This window comes from Rattus norvegicus, chromosome 8 (genome assembly GCF_021556685.1).
Source record: "Rattus norvegicus strain SHRSP/BbbUtx chromosome 8, alternate assembly SHRSP_T2T, whole genome shotgun sequence".
Taxonomy (NCBI): Eukaryota; Metazoa; Chordata; class Mammalia; order Rodentia; family Muridae; genus Rattus; species Rattus norvegicus.
This window is the reverse complement of record NC_141541.1, coordinates 61,841,673-61,859,319: the sequence shown is the minus strand read 5'-3', so window position 1 is coordinate 61,859,319 and position 17,647 is coordinate 61,841,673.

Sequence of the window (17,647 nt, the reverse complement as noted above, 5' to 3'; positions counted from 1 at the left end):
ACCGACTGTTCTTCCAGAGGTCCTGAGTTCAAATCCCAGCAACCACATGGTGGTTTACAACCATCTCTAATGAGGTCTGATGTCCTCTTCTGGTGCGGCTGAAGATAGCGACAGTGTACTCATATAAATATAATAAATAAATATTTTAAAAAAAGACATAGAGTAAAGAATACTGGAGAAGAAGAACTGGGGTTCTTTCACCTAGTGTTACAGCTCAGCCATTAAGTGCACCCCAAACAGTACATTAAAGGTTTGGTTATCAGTTAATGGGCCTCTGGCCTAATCAATAGTATAATCCCTTTGTGGGTTTGTAATCTGATCATGTTATTGGGAGGTGGTGGAAAGCCAAAAGGCAGAAGTAGGTCACTGAAGGTATGTCCTGGAAAGATAAGCTGGCCTCTTCCTAGTCCTCTGTGTCCTGGTCACCATTGGGCAAGCATCCTTACTCTACCGTAATCTCCTGTGCTAACATCCAGCTTTACTGTGGCCCAACACAGTCAGCCAATGGTGGATCGAAGTCCGTGAAACCTGAGCCAGAATTAACCTTTCATTCTTTAAATTTATATCAGATATTTTGTCACAACAACAACAACAACAAAAGCTAAATAACCTACTTAGAAAGAGTGGCTAATGCTGGAGACGTGGCTCAGAGGTTAAGAGCCCTGTCTGCTCTTCCAGAGGTCCCGAGTTCAATTCCGAGCAACCACACGGTGCCATCTATAATCAAATGTAGTGCCCTCTTCTGGCCTGCAGGCATACATGCAGGTAGAAAGCTGTATGATGTATACATAAGAAATAAATACTTTTTTAAATAGGGTGGCTAAAACAATGAAATTACTATGTCCCCTAAAAATGCAAGTAAAGGGGGCTGGAGAGATGGCTCAGCAGTTAAGAGCACTGGCTGCTCTTCCAGAGGACTTGGGTTTAATCCCAGCAACCACATGGTGGCTCATACCCATGGTAACTCCACTTCCAAGGGACCTGACAAAACACAAATGCGCTAAAATAAAAGTAAATAAAAATTTTTAAGAAGAATGTAGGGCTGGAGAGAGGGCTCAGTGGTTAAGAGCACTTACCGCTCTTCCAGAGGTCCTGAGTTCAATTCCCAGCAACCACATGGTGGCTCACAACCATCTGTACTGGGATCTGATGCCTCTGATGTCTGAAGACAGTGACAGTGTATTCATATAAATAATTCTTTTTTAAAAATTGGAAAGAAAGAAATGAATGAGAATAGACCAGAACCGGTGGGTTGGGGATTTAGCTCAGCAGTAGAGCGCTTGCCTAGCGAGCACAAGGCCCTGGGTTCGGTCCCCAGCTCCGAAAAAAAAAAAAGGAATAGACCAGAACCAACTTGAGAAAAATTCCCTTAATATAGCATAAGAAGGAGGAAGGCCATTTTGGATGCCGACACATTTAAAGGATGTCACAGTGAGAAGGATGGCAAGCAAATGGAAGTGTGGCATGAATGGTAATGCTCTATTATTTTAGAGTCTGTCCCTTGGTATTAATCAAGGGGGGAAGCATTGTTAACAATTATTATTTGTGTGGCCATCGGTGGATAACTTCTCTGTTCGCTCCTTCCACCATGTAGATCCCAGGACTCTATCTCAGGTCGTCAGGCCTGGCAGCGAGTACCTTTGCCCACTGAGCGGCCTCACAGACCCAAGATATTTAAACAACAGTGAAAAGGCAAGAGTGATCTCAAGAATCTTTTTCTCTTTGATTAGCTGAGTCGAGGTCTCAAACTTGGAATTCCTCCTGCCTCAGCCTCGGAAGAGTGTACGGTCTGATACACTTTGGCCATTTCTTATTTAGACTCCATGTTGCTAATAAGGTGAAATTAAATTCATCCCCTTTTAAGAGTTATCACTTGAACTGACAGTAAAGAGTTTTATTAATAGGCCATGAAGTTATGATTGTGTTACTTCTGCTGTGTTACCTCAGCGTTCTGGAATTCCCCTGTTCACCTTCTGTCTATCACTCTCTTACTTCACCTAGGACCAATCAGATTAACGGTTAGATGATACTATTTTGTCTAGTTAGCCAAGAATGCTGTAGAGATCCCTCCCTGCCTTTTAAGCTCTTGAACCTGGTTTTTCCTATAAAAAGCCTGCCCTGAGAACAGACTGACACCACAATTAGGCTCTCGAGTTCCAGCCTTTTTTTTTTTTTTTTTTTTTTTGGTGGTCCTGATCTATCAATCTGAATCAAGCACTCAATAAATTTTCATCACATCTGAGACTGGTGTCTGAGTGCTCAGTGTGTCCCAGACCTTAACAGAACTGTTTACATGTGTGTATGCAACCATGAGTGGTCTTATAAGGGAACTCTGTCGACAGAAACATACATAAGGAGGCAGAGATAGGTAAATGTTTCAGTGTTTTCCAATTAAATGCACTTAGCTCATCTAAGTGAGATGAAAGGTATTCATTCACTAATAGTTCAATCAATGAATAGAGAATTTCTAGGAAGACTAATATAAAATAATGTGCAATAGATAAATCACCTGCAATTGTGACCTGAACCAATCGAATAATTGCATCTATAAATGTTAATTTAATCAGAGCCGTAGAGATGGTTCAGTGGTTAGCCAAGAGCTCAGACTGCCTTTTCAGAGCACCTGAATTCTGTTCCTAGCACCCAAGTTGCATTGCTCACAACGTCAGCTCCAGGGAGTCTAGCACCTTCTTCTGGGCTCTGAAGGCAACTGCACTCACACATACATACACTCATATATATATATATATATATATATATATATATATATATATATATACAACCACACACATGCACATACAGTGAAAAATAAAATACAATTGGAGCTGGGCAGTGGTTACACATACCTTTAATCCCAGCACTCGGGAGACAGAGGCAGGCAGATCTCAGACTTCAAGGTCAGTCTGGTCTATAGAGTGAGTGCCAGGACAGCCAGGGCTATATAGGGAAACCGAGTCTCAAATAAATAAATAGGTAAATAAACAAATAATAAAAAATTTTTGATTAATTAGTCACTTGATTCCTGTATTTGGTGGTTTTAGTACTGTGAGATCAACCAGAGCCAAGCATTCAGATATAATATATGGCCCAGCACGGAGGCAAAGGCCTGTGAACCCAGCATTTGGGATGGTGAAATATGAGGATTGCCAAGTTTAAAGTCTCTTTGAGTTTCACAGAGAGACACTGACTTGAGCGAACAAACAAAAATATATAAATGGCTTCTAATAATTCACTTGGCACATTTACAGATAATTCTCAAATCCATTCATCTGTTGGGTCTCAGAATTCTGATTTAATTGGTACCATCTCTATATTATTTCAAGCAATAATTATGTTTGAAATTATTGCCTTGTACAAGCCTGAGTCTGTTGTGGGTAAGCTCTTGCCTACCACTATGTATAACTATAGATCTACCATGTTGGTTAACTTTTATGGAGCCACCAAGTTATTAGAAGAATTTTAAGATTTATTTATTTATGTATATGAGTACACTGTCCCATCGCTCACAATCTTCAGACACACCAGAAGAGGGCATCAGAGCCCATTACAGATGAGGCACCATGTGGTTGCTGGGAGTTGAACTCAGGACCTTTGGAAGAGTGGTCAGTGCTCTTAACCGCTGATCCATCTCTCCAGTCCTAGAAGAATTTTAAAAGTTGACATTAAAACCTGAAGGCTGAGCCTGCCATCCCAGGGGGACTTCCATTCTCCTGCTGCCTCTCCACCACCTCCATTAGTCTCCTAAACCATACAGGCAGGTCCATGTTGTCCAGCAGCTGACTCAGACAGATACAGACACCCACAGCCATGGATGGATCTCAGGGAGTCTTATGGAATAGGAGGAAGGATTGTGGTCCCCAAAGGGGACAGGAACTCCACAGGAAGACTACCCTGGACCCTTGGGGTTCTCAAAGTCTGAATCACCATCCAAAGAACATACATGGCCTAGGCCTCCCCACACATGTGAAGCAGATGTGCGGCGTGACCTCCAAGTGGGTCCTGAACAACTGGAACAGGGGCTGTCCCAAAAGCTGTTGCCTGAACGTGGGACATGCTGCACTAGCTGAGCTGCCTTGTCTGGTCTAAGTGGGAGAGGAAGTGCCTAGTCTCACAGAGACTTGAAGTGCCAGGGTTGGGGGGATACCCAGGGAGGCCCCCACCCGCTCAGAGGAAAAGGGCAGAGGTGATGGGGAAAGGATTGTGGGAGGGAATGGTCGGGAGGGGTGCAGTAAGTGGTATGGTTAAAACAACAACAACAACAACAACACAGCATTAGATTTGGAGGTAAGGCAAACCTAGACTCAAAAGAATGCTGAAAAGATTACGTGAGTGGAGATACACGCATGTGTTCTTAGGGTCTGAAAATCCAAAACAACCCAAGCAATCACAAAAGTCCAGCAAAGCAAGATCTTTGTTTGAATTGGGCGGCAAAGACTGACTAGTCCAGCACAACAGCGGACTCAAGCTGACTGAATCTTTGAATATTCATCTTAGTAAGTATTTAAGTAGATAACAAAAACATATTGTACTCAGGCCACTACTGATCATCCAGGGCTGCAGAACAACAGACTTGGGAGCTGAACTGTGACCCCAAGCCAGGATCTGTGCCCAGTTATCCCACCAATCAGGATTTAGGGCTAAGGGACTTCCTTGGGAACATGTCTTTGTGGTTCACTTATCCCATTCCCATGGGTTGGGTTATTCAACTGTAGTGGGGGCAACTTGCCTAGCATTCGTGTCTCAACTTACCAAGCAGGATCTTGTACGTGTCATGTACATGTCTTTCTGCCAGGCAGGATGTCAATTACCTAAAGGGGTCTTGGGAACTTAAACTTTATTTTGAAAAGCTCTCAGGGAGAACTTTCCCTCGGGATGGAGACCCTCCAACTCTAAAGACCAGACTGAGACACCACAGGATGCAATCAGCAAGAGGATTTGGTTTATTGTCGGGATACACAGGCACAGGCACCTGCGGGCGCTTCAGTCACTCGGGGGACTGGCGCACCCCACGGAACCAAGGATGGGCTTTTATAGGATTTTGGGGAGCAGAAGCAAGCATACAGAAGCAGATGCATGGTTACAGGGATATAATTGGTGGATTCTAATATGGCAAGGGTTTAGCCCGGGGGCAAGTTTCCTAGCTACCTTCCTGAAACATAACGGCTGACTCGGCCCCCCAAGAGTTCAGCTCGGGGGCAAGTTTCTTAGCTACCTTCTTGGAACATAACAACTGACTCGGCCCCCCACCAGAGTGTGGGACCTCTCCCGGGGCTTTTTTTCATTGTCAGGTGTTCAACCGAAGTCGTCCTGTTGCCAGGCCTTCAACCAAACATATCTTGCTTGGCAGCCGCTGTGTACTCAGTGTTCTAACCTTTCCCTGAACCAGTCATCTTAAGTACAGCCTTGCAAAATGGCGTTACTGCTGCTAAGCTGGGGTCTTTCAATTTGACAACTATTCAAAATGAAGGTTTTATTCGAATGGTTTCAGCTTGGTTCCGCCTTATAATGTGATTAGTTATTAGTGTTGTCTATATAGGTTAATGAAATCCTGACCTTCGGTTCTTATGGACAGCACAGAAAGGCAGACATAGAATCACCAAAGAAAACAAGCAACAGGGGGTGGATGTTGTGGCTTACGCTGTGATCCCCACACACTAAGGAGCTGAGGAAGGATTATCGTGAGTTCAAGGCCAAGCTAAATCACATAAAAAGATCTTGTCTCAATAATCCCTCAAGCAGGGGTTGGGAATTTGGCTCAGTGGTAGAGCGCTTGCCTAGCAAGCACAAGGCCCTGGGTTCGGTCCCCAGCTCTGAAAAAAAAAGAAAGAAAAAAAAGAAAGAGAGAAAAAAAATAACCCTCAAGCAGATACATACATTAATTAATTAAAAATAAAGAATTAGGGCTGGAGAGATGACTCAGTGGGTAAGAGCACTGACTGCTCTTCCAGAGGCCCTGAGTTCAAATCCCAGCAACCACATGGTGGCTCACAACCACCTCTAACGGGATCTGATGCCCTCTTCTGGTGTGTCTGAAGACAGCGACAGTGTACTCACATATAGAAAATAAGTAAATAAAAATAAATAAAATAAAGAATTAAATCATCATCATTGTTAAGCACTTACCATATGTTAAATATTATCTTCATTTTATACAAGAAGATGCTAAGTTAGAGAGCTTATAGAAATCGTACAATGTGCCCCATAGTTAAATGATCATTTCAAACCAGACTTGGCTGGATGGCGCAGCAAAGTGTTTAAAATATCTGCCACTTAGAAGTGATGCCTTGTTTTCGATTAATAGAAACTTGAGGATTTTTTAAATTAATTTACAAAACATTATTTTATGTATGAAGAAGCAAAGACATAAACGAATTAGTTTATTCCAGTGGTCATTATCATACACTTAGCCTACATATCCTGTCTCTAAATGTCCCGCTGATGGTCAGCGTTGGGTTCTACCCATTAAACTGTATAGCCTCCATGTGTATCCAAGCAGCAATAGCAAAGAGAAGGTAAATCGCCTATTCCTTTTAAGCATTTGTTATCCACATTCACACACTTGGGAGCCAAAGGTAACCCAACAGATCCTCAGCTTATGTGACCATTTAGGAAATTATTTGTAAGGTGTTTTTGGTTTTAATGTTGTTTTGTTTGTTGGTTGTTTTTTGGTTTTGGTTTTGGTTTTGCCTTTTCAAGACAGGGGGTTTCTCTGTGTAGCCTTGGTTGTCCTGGAACTCTATAGAGCAGGCTGGCCTCAAACTCAGAGATCTGCCTGCCTCTGTCTCCTGAGTGCTGGAATTAAAAGCTTCCTCCACCACGGCCCAGCTGTAAGTTCTTTTTTTAGCCTGTGTTTCTCATATTTGAACCGTAGCTGTTAATGGTAATTTTTAGATGATATAAGAAATACTTATTTGGGGCAGGAAAAGGGGCTCGGTGGTTAGGAGCACTGGTTGCTCTTCTAGAGGACCTGGGTTCAATTCCAACACCACATGGCGGCTCAGAACCATCTGTTACTCCAGTTTGAGGGGATCCAATGCCCTTTTCTGGTCTCTGTGAGCATCAGGCACACATTTGGAAAAAAATCCACGGACATAAAAAAGAAAGAAAGAAACCCCAAAATCACTTCATTTTTAGCTTTTTAGGATACAAAGTAGAAATGTTAGAAATAAAAGCTAAGACCTGAAAACATGACTCAGTGGTGAAGAGTACTGGCTCCACAACCATGAGGACCAGAGTTCATATCCCAGCCCCCATGTAATAAGCCAGAAACTCCTATAAACAAACACTCGGGTACTACTTTGGGTTTCAGTGCTGTAGAGACGCCATGACCAAAGTAACTCTTATGAAGGAAAACATTTAATTAGGACTGACTTCCGGTTTCAAAGGTTTAGCCCATTGCCATCATTGTGGGAAGCATGGCAGTTTCCAGGCCAAAGTGGTGCTGGAGAAGGACCTGAGAGTTCTACATCTTGATCCGCAGGCAGGCAGCAGCAGGAGACTGGGTGCCACCCTGGGTGTAGTTTAAGCTTAACAGATATCAAAGACTACCCCCACAGTGACACACTTCCTCCAACAAGGCCACAGCTACTCCAACAGATCCACACTTCCTACGAGCCAAGCATTCAAACACATGAGTCTATGGGGGCCAGACCTAGTCAAGCCATCACATTCTACTCCATGACCCCCATAGGCTTGTAGCCATAACAAATGCAAAATACATTTAGCCCAACTTCAAACGTTCCCATAGAAAAACCCTGTCTCCAAAAAACAAAAACAAACAGACAAACAAACAAAAAAAAACAGTAACAACAAAAACAAAAGCAAAAATCAATATATCACAAGAACCGTCTATAGGCAACATACTAAACTTCTCCTCTGAAACCAGGCCCCACAGTTCAAATCACCCTCAGTACAAGTGTCTTCCATATTCCTCCTAAAATGGACCATTAAGCCCCACTTAAAGTGTCCAACTGCTCCCCAACCCAAATTTCTAAAATCCATGTTCCTCCAAACAAAGCATGGTCAGATCTATTACAGCAGTACCCCAGTCCATAATGCCAACTTGTGTCATAATTAGTTAGAGTTTCCATTGCTGTGAAGAGACACCATGATCATGGCAACTTTCATAAAAGAAAATATTTCAAACACTATGGGGGCCACACCTATTCAAACCACCACAGACTATATTCTTTACTCTGAAGTAACCAAAGACAGAGGAACTTCTTGGGCTTGATGTTTTCCAACCTAGCTAAGCTGTGAACCCCAGAGATCCTGCCCCAAAGGGTTAGGCAGGTTAGGCAGAGAGAGCACACACATGTGCACACACAAGCACATGTACCCTGTTCACATACCCGAGTTCATAAATTCACAGTATCACAGTATTCTCTCTCTCTCTCTCTCTCTCTCTCTCTCTCTCTCTCTCTCTCTCTCTCACACACACACACACACACACACACACACACACATACACACAAAACGTTTTTAAAAATCAGAATAAAAGGGGCCAGAAGTAAAATGCAAATACTTGTTCTTCTATTTTCCCGTAAGTGTTAGTCAGAAGTGGTAAAGATCTACATTTCTCCCTGGTGGTGGTGCTCACCTTTAATCCCAGCACTTGGGAGGAAGAGGCCAGTGGATCTCTGAGTTCAGGGCCAGCCTGGTCCAGTATTAACAAGAATAAAAGCATTGTTAGGTACTGTAGTCTTACAATTCAAAGAAAAACACTGTTGACTTCTGCAGACAGTGAGACCCAGATGTCTGTGAGAGCAGGGATTTGAGGACCTTGAAGAATGTGGCAGACCTCAGTCTAATGCTGCAGACACCTCTATTTCAGTTTCAGTGTGCTTTTATACATGAGTGAAACAAAGAAAGCAAGGATCCAAGGAAGGTTGTTTGACTTCAGAAAATCGTGATCATAACTACATGGAGATAAGTGTTAGTAATCACACAGTAAATATTAACAGAGCAGCCTTTTCCCAGGACCTTCTCAGGACGGACCAGCGTAAGCACAACCGCCTGGCACGTGCTATGGCTTATGTGTGGGAAAAAGCACGAAAGCAAGATATCCAGACTCAGGGTACGATGCGGGCAGCACTCAGCATGTTCTCTCACCAAATTGGGTTGTAGACCTATGTGGTGGCATCCAACAAGAATAAACATATCTTACAAATTGAATGTAAATGTTTGTCGAAGGAGAGAACAACCCAAGGGACAAGATGCCCTTGAGGTAGAAAAGCCCTCTGCCTTTTTTCCCTGGAGTTTCTCTCGCAGTTCTACAAAGCATTGTTCACCACGGGCCATTCTTTTGACCATGTTCCTATGTCTCCCCTTTTTTTATTTTTTAAAGCATGAACAACTGGTGCAGTAGGCAGAGCTGAGTGTTCTCAAGCACTCTTTCTCGTTTAGAGCCACCGACATCCTATTAGAAGCACGAGAAGACGTGTAAGTGCAGTGCTAGACACAAGAGCATCATGCATGGTATTTGCCACCAGGAACAAGGGTCCCTACCTTGTAAGGCATCAACAATTCCTTCTGTTAGCCCTTGTCCTGAGATTCCAGGCAATTGTTTTAAAAAGAATGCTTGAAATTTTTCATCCTGGTGCTCTGGGGTCTGGTTCTTTATGCCATATCGGATGGGACTAGGGCTTCATAGAGGGCTGACCATCCTGAAAATGCCGGGAATCTCAAGTAATAGGTTTCCCATTGGGTCAAATTTAAAGAAAATAAGGTAATAGCAAGAGGGAGCAGTTTTCTGCTTTTTACTTTTTAGAAGTTTTTTCCTTTTTAAGGGTAGAATGTGTGTGTTTTACAGATACTTGACCCCTTGGGTTTGTAAGGAATTCTGCTAATATTGAATCTTGCCATTTATAACAGAATTTCTTGAAGATTTTGCAAATGAATAAGCAGGACGGAGAAGGAAGGTATTGGAAGACAGCCAATGCTGCCTCGTTCCTCCCCTCAATAACACCGATTTTTAACATCTTTGTAAAACTCTAGGTTTGGAACCAGAGTCAAATTTGCCTCTCCCTTCACAGTTTAGGAATCCCAACAAAATGGCTCCCTTTAATGGTCATGAAATCCGCTCTGATGATTTATACCTTAAGCTTCGAGTTATTTAATTTCCAGTGATGGGAAAAGTGAGGTAAGGGGGAAAGGGAGGGTGATCAATCACCAAGTTCATCGCCCTCAGCAAAACTGTCAGCGTGATAGGTAAAAACTGGGCACCATTGATTTACATTTCATCTCCATGATTACTACAGAGTCAAGCACTTTCTCAGCTCACAATGGGCATCTGTATTGCTTTATTCAGGAACAAGGCTCTTGCAGGTAGGAGAAGTGTACTGACAGATCATACAACACTCCTGTGGAGCAGAGAAGAGACCTGCCTTTGTCTCTCCTTTTTTAAAAATCATTCCTTCGTGACATAATCCTGGCTTTGGATTCTGCCTACAAAGTAACAAAAGCAGCAGCAGCAGCAGCAGCAGCAAGACAGGACCTGGGAGTGGAGAGACAGCTCAGTGGTTGAGAACACGGGTTGCTCTTGCAGAGGACCAGAGGACCCTAGTTCAGTTCTGAGCGCCAACATGGCTGCTCACAGCCATCTAAACTCTAGTTCCAGATAATCCAATGCCCACTTCGAGCTTGTCTATATACTGCAAGCATGTGATTCACTGACATCCAAACACTTGTGCACATAAAAAATTAATTAAGTAATTAATTAAAATACTTTTTAAAGAAAAATAACTACTTAGTAACAAACAAAAGATTTTTTAAAGATTTTTTATTTATTATATATAAGTACACTGTAGCTGACTTCAGACACACCAGAAGAGGGTATCAGATCTTATTACAGGTGATTGTGAGCCACCACGTGGCTGCTGGGATTTGAACTCAGGACCTGTGGAAGAACAGTCAGTGCTCTTAACCACCGGAGCCATCTCTCCAGCCCCAACAAACAAATCTTTTTTTTTCTTTTTTTCGGAGCTGGGAACCAAACCCAGGGCCTTGCGTTTGCTAGGCAAGCGCTCTACCGCTGAGCTAAATCCCCAACCCCCAACAAACAAATCTTAAAGGTGAATTGATTAATAGTATTAATTTTTTTATGATCACTGAATTTGTCACAGGGATATTTCACTAGTCTCCCACTGGCCCCCTGGTGCTTGTAATCTCAAGTCAAATATCTTCAGAGGAGACACAAAACAGTGTAAAATATAGGAGAAGGGGGCAGGAGAGATGGCTCAGTGTTTAAGAGCATGAACTGCTCTTCCAGATGTCCCGAGTTCAATTCCTACCACATGGTGGCTCACAACCATTTATAATGGGATCTGATGCCCTATCTGGTGTGTCTGAAGACAGCTACAGTGTACTTACATACATAAAATAAAAATCTTTTTTAAAAAGATAGGAAAAATAGATAAGACTTATTACAGAGGAATATAAAGTTCTGTCAAGGGTGAGAATGGACAAGGGCTAAAGGGATTGTGTTAGTTACATTTTTCACTGCTGTTGACAAAATGCCTGGTTTCAAAACAAGACTTAAGGGAAGTCAGGCTTATTTTGGCTCGTGTCAGAGAGTACAGTCCATTATAGGAGGGAGGCATGGTGGCAGGAATGTGACATAGCTGGTTACACGTAACACATTTGGGAAGCACAGAAAGATAAATGCTGGTGCTACACTCACTTTATTCTCCCCTTTAAAGATTTACTCTTATGAGTTTTTAACAATCATGTGTATATGTGTGTGGGGTTTGGGGAAGTTTGTGCACTCGAGTGCAGACATCCTTGGAGACCACGAAAGGCTCTTGAGAGTTCCTGGAGCTGAAGTTACAGGTGTTCCTGAGCACTCCAACACGAGTGCTGACTCCCAAACTCAGGTTCTCTGTAAGGATAGTTTGTATTCTTTGTAAAAGTAAGTTTACTTTACCAGACTTAATCTTTGTCTTGGAGACTTGCTGCTGAATAAACCCACTCTTTCTAGCTCTTTCTTAACTCTGGCTGGCTGGTTTAATTCAGCTCTTCCAGTTCAAACTCCCCTCTAAGCTGACTGATTCAAACTGGCTTCTCACTGAATTGCTCTGCTTCAAAAAAACTGCCTCTGACTGCTCTGAACTGAACTGAGCTCAACCAAACTGCACCCCCTGGACTGCCCTTCCTCCCTGACTCACTCTGTGCTGCTCTTAAAAAATAATGCAGTCTTTTTACCCACTTTAAGTCCGACACTGCAGTGCCCCAAGATATCTGGTAGACATCTTCATCTCAGTCAGCGAAGCCTCTCACCTGCTTTGCTCCATCCCAAATCACACTGCCCATGGCCTCTCTCTGAGCCTGGCAGCAATCTCTCTACCTATCTAGTTCCCAAGGCAGGTTTCCATGCCAGAAACACACATCCCAACTCCGTGGTGGCCCAGACTAGTTGCCGCACACTCTCTTACACTTAAATCTGCACAAGAAAGAACACACAACACAATAACCTTTGATCGAATTGATAATCTGTAATTGCCCACCTAAACATACAAAGCCCTGTACACATCCATCCCTTAAGAACATTCATAACAACCTGTAAAGGTACAGTATGGAATCTTAACATCAGCTGCCATATTGTCTCTCAGCAGCTTCTCTGCCTTCCCCTCTCTTGTCCTTTCCTTTTCAGTCTCCCCTCCTTCCCTCAAACTTTTCTCCTGCCCATCCTCCCCTCTCGTCCAATGACAGGCCTTTTTCTATCCTGTATCTGCCTCACCTGTATGATCATCCCACACATCACTGCTTCCTTCCACAAACTAACTTTCCCTTCATTACTTGGGGTTAAAGATTGTGTACTAAAGGTGTGTCTGCATTCCAGTCAGAGGGATTAAAGGTGTGTGGTGTGTCTGCATTCCAGCTGGATCACACAGACTAGAAGGTCTCTGGGTGTGATCCCTCGACAGAGCAGCCCTGTTAGATTAAAATTCCCTTTGCAATTCTTAACCATGGAGCAACCTCTCCAGCCCCTACTTTCTCCTTTGCATTCAATCTGGGACCCCCAAGCCATACTGCCAACAAAGAGGGAGACTTACCCACCTTGGTTAAACACCTATGGAAACAGCCCTCACAACCATGCTCAGGGCGTCTCCTAAGTGATTCTAAATCCCATTAGGGTAACCAACAAAATTAACTATTACGGCCAAGCATGGTGCTGCAGACCTGTAATTTTAGCACTTGAGAGGATAGAAATAGAAGGATAAGGAGTCTAGGGATATCCTCAGCTACACAGTGAGTTAAAAGCCAGCCTGAGCTACATGAGGCACTGTTGTTAAGGGATAGCTGACTTCATTTTTCTTTTTAGTTAAACAATGTTAGACTTTGATCGTGTCCTTAGCTAGAGGTCAACTTGGATTACTTTTATTTGTTCTTTTCAATAATGTTGTGAATTAAATATTGTAAATTCTTTCCACTTTCCTGAGAATTGACTGACAACAAAATGTTTCACGGTATGTTAACTATCTGACCATAAACCCATAAGATGTACCTTTTCCATGATCATAAAAATAACTTCAAAATTCTGCTTTCCTAATCATTTGCTTGCCATAAAAAGGCCTTTCTGTCTCTGGTCTGGGATGTTTCATTCTCCTGCTCCTGAGGAGAGTTAAATCTAGCCCAGACATAAAGAAATAAAAATTTTGCCTTGCCAACATCTCAGTGTTAGCTCCTAGTTTTCTCAAAAATGTCTTTAAAAAATCATCATCATCATCGTTCTCATCGTCATTGTCATCATCACCACCACCACAAGGACCATGATGATGGCAGGCTTTATACTGTTCCTTAAGTGGCTGGAACAAGAAGTTCTTCCTGAAGGACTTTGTCCTATCTGGGTGATTGGAAGACACACTTCATTTGATTTTTACAGATAGGAAATGCTAAGTCTTATCACAATCATAAGTTCTTTATCAGAAAGACTCCTATAGGAGCCATAGGTATGGATCAAACATAGAAAGTCTTTTGCTATCTAGCAATCTTATAACATTTGGGGATCCCGGAATTGAGCTTGCATAGTTATTAACAAACTTCCAAGAAGTTCTGAGGTCACGTCTTCTTCCAGGGTCAGAGAGATGACTGAAGTCTCATTCTGCTGACCAGTAATGTTAGTTCTTGGTTTTATAGGCTTTTGCTTACTAAAGAGAGGTCCAGACCCCATGTCCTGAGAACCTGATAACATTGTACCTAGTTATCTGACAATCTGTATTAGTCAGAGTTCTCTAGCAAAACAGAACTGATCGAATATATATTATAGAATGTGTGTGTGTGTGTGTGTGTGTGTGTGTGTGTGTGTGTGTGTGTATCTCCCCCGGTCTGGGTAGTCTGACAAATGGCTATCTCCTGAGAGAAAGTTCAAGAATCCAACAATTGTTTGGTTCACAAGGCTGAATGACTCAGCTGGTCTTAAGCATACATCAGAATCTTGAAGAACTAGGCTCTAATATCAGTGGGGGAATGAACTTGCAAGAGAGAATGAGGGCAAGGAGGCAAAAAGCAAGAGCTTCCTTTTCCCAAGTCCTTTATATAGATTGCTACCAGAAAGTGTGGCCCAGATTTAATGTGGGTCTTCCCACCTCAAATGATCTGGATTTAATGTGGGTCTTCCCACCTCAAATCATCCAATGAAGAAAAATCCCTCACCAGTGTACCCAGTAACTTGGGCTTAGTTAATTCCAGATACAGTCAAAGTGACACCCCAAAATAGCCGTCACAGAAGCCAACCTCTATTTTCAGGTGAGAAATGCGTTTATGGTTGGAGAAATGACTCAGAGATTAAGAGCTCTGTCTGCTTCTCTGGAGGACCCTGTTTCAATCCCTAGCAGCCACACCATCACTCTAGATCGCCATCTTCTGGATTCCTTGGGCACTGCACACGTGTGGCGCACAGATAAACATTCAGACATAACATTCACATACCTAAAATAAGAATAGAAGTTTTGGGGCTGGGGAGATGGCTCAGGGGTTAAGAGCACCAACTGCTCTTCCAGAGGTCCTGAGTTCAATTCCCAGCAGCCACATGGTGGCTCACAACCATCTGTAATGGGATCTGATGCCCTCTTCTGGTGTGTCTGAAGACAGTGACAGTGTACTCATATAAAATAGATGAGTATTTTTAAAAAAATAATAAAAGTCTCTTAAAAAACAAATACAAAAAAAATTCTGAATCTGAACATTCTTGGGATGCCTGCCCTAGTTAATACATTTACAATTCAATCCCTACACTTAAGGCTCGGGGAACATTGCAAAAGAGGGGTGGAAAGACTGTAAGAACCAGGGGATTAAGATAATTGCTATGATATCATCTAGAGGGAGGGATAGAGAGAGGACACAAAGAGTGTGGAGGGCGGGGTGAATCTGAGAGGAACTAGAGGGCAGTGAGGTGTAAATATGGTCAAAATATGTTGTGTGAAATTCTCTCAAGAAATATTGTATAAAATATACATTACATTTATAATTCAAAAAATTATATTTGAAAGGCATTCCTACATATTTACTGGCTGGGTTAACTACGTGTATCTCAGTTTGAGTGGCCGGAATATTAATGTAGTCATACATGACTTAAACTTATCCTGGATAAAGCTACTAAATTAGGCTCCATTGTATACAACACTGCGGTCAAAGAGACTTTTTCATCCTGGAATGATGTATTTCCTTAAATCTGCTTTCATCCTTTCTAAGGCATTTCCATCTTTAAGCGAGGTTACCTGTCTTATCGCAAGCCAAATCGTATTTCTCTGCCTTTAACTGCACTCCTGGCATTGAGATAACATTTAATGTACAATCTTTGTCCAAATAAGACGTAAGTAATACTTATGGATGTGTGCTGGAATCGTTCATTCCCCTTGTTTCTGCTTAGAGATATCCCTAGGAAGGACCAAACCAGACGAAGGCTGGGCCACATCCTTCCTCAGCCATTCTTGCTGGACGCCACTATCCTATACTAAGGGGATTTTATACACATTAAAAATAAGTCAAACTCACTGGTCTTTCTATGTCTTCACTTTCTTACCTTCATAGATACTTTCCATCAGGACCACGTGAGACACCCACATAAGGTCACATATATTAAAGTACAGTCATCGCTAGAAACTGTCCCACTTCCTAAGTGACAGGTCAAATATCTCATCCTCCTAGCAGTCTGTTCAACTCCTTTGCTTAGCTGCCTTGGTGCCCAAATGTCATCAAGTGCTTCTGTCTTTTTTTTTTTTTTTTTTAAGATTTCTTTTATTTATGAGTACACTGTAGCTGTTCTCAGACACACCAGAAGAGGGCACCAGAATCCACTTCAGATGGTTGTGAGCCACCCTGTGGTGGCTGGGAATTGAACTCAGGACCTTGGGAAGAGCAATCAGTACTCTTAATCGCTGAGCCGTCTCTCCAAGCCAAGTGCTTCTGTCTATTGGCCCACCTTCAATCTACCAAGGTTTGCCTTATAGTCTCATTCTTCCTTACTCTCCACAGGCACTAAGTTCTCTATTTATAATCATGCACATGATTTACAAATCAGGGTGAGGGCCAGTGAGAGGGTTCAACCCTGGTGGAAAAAATCAATCTCAAGGCTAGAGTTTGCTTAGAGTTTGAGATAAAGGATCAGAGGATGTTAGTATGGGGGATCCTCGGGGGCGGGGAACTGAAGACACTACAAGCTACCTCTCTCCCTCCCTCTGTGTGTGTGTGTATCCTGTCATATCTATCTATAGACAGGCAGGCAGACAGATCCATCCCGTCTTAGTGTTTCTGTAGTTGTGTTGGAACGCCACGACCGAAAGCAACTTGAAGAGTGCTTTTCTTACTCTTCCACATCACAGCCCATCACTGAGGACAGTCAGTGCATGAGCCCTAGGCAGGGGCTGGCCCAGAGGCCATAGAGCAGTACAGCTCCACACGACTTGCTCAGCTGTCTTTCTTACAGCCCCCATGACTACCAGCCTAGGAGTGCTCCTACCTAAAATGGCCCCCCCACGTCAGTCACTAATTAGGAAAACGCCCTACGGGCTCACCTGTGATTAGGTCTTACGGATCTATTTTTCTGGTTGAAGTTCCTTCCTTCCTCTCAAATGACTCTAACTTGGGTCAAGTTGACATAGACTAGCCAGCACACACCTAAAGGACTCTACGCACACAGTAGACACACTTGGAGATTCACGTTGATTGCTGCACTTTTCACAGTAGCCAGAAAGTGGAACCAGTCTAGATATCCACCAGCCGATGAATGGAGAGAGTAAATGTGGGGTACACGCACAGTGGAAGTCTACACAGCCAGAAAGAACAATGAAGTCATGACAGTTGCAGGAAAAAGATGCGCTGGGAGAGGGAGGATGGGGTGAAGTAACTCTTGGAGGGGGGGGCCGGGGGGGGGGCAACATTTGGAGTGTAAATAAATAAATCTATTTTAAAAATAAAATAAATATACATGTATTTAAATAAAACCATGAAAAAATAAAATGAGTGTTTTACTTATTTCATTTATTTACTTATTTACTAATGAGTAAAAATAAATAAAACAAATTTTCTCATATGTGGAACTTGGCTTTAAAATCGTGAGGAGGGAAAGAGAGAGCGAGAGAGAGATTGAAAGAAACTAGAGGGAGGATCATGATCGAGGAACAGATCTTAAAGGAGGTGGGGGCAGTGT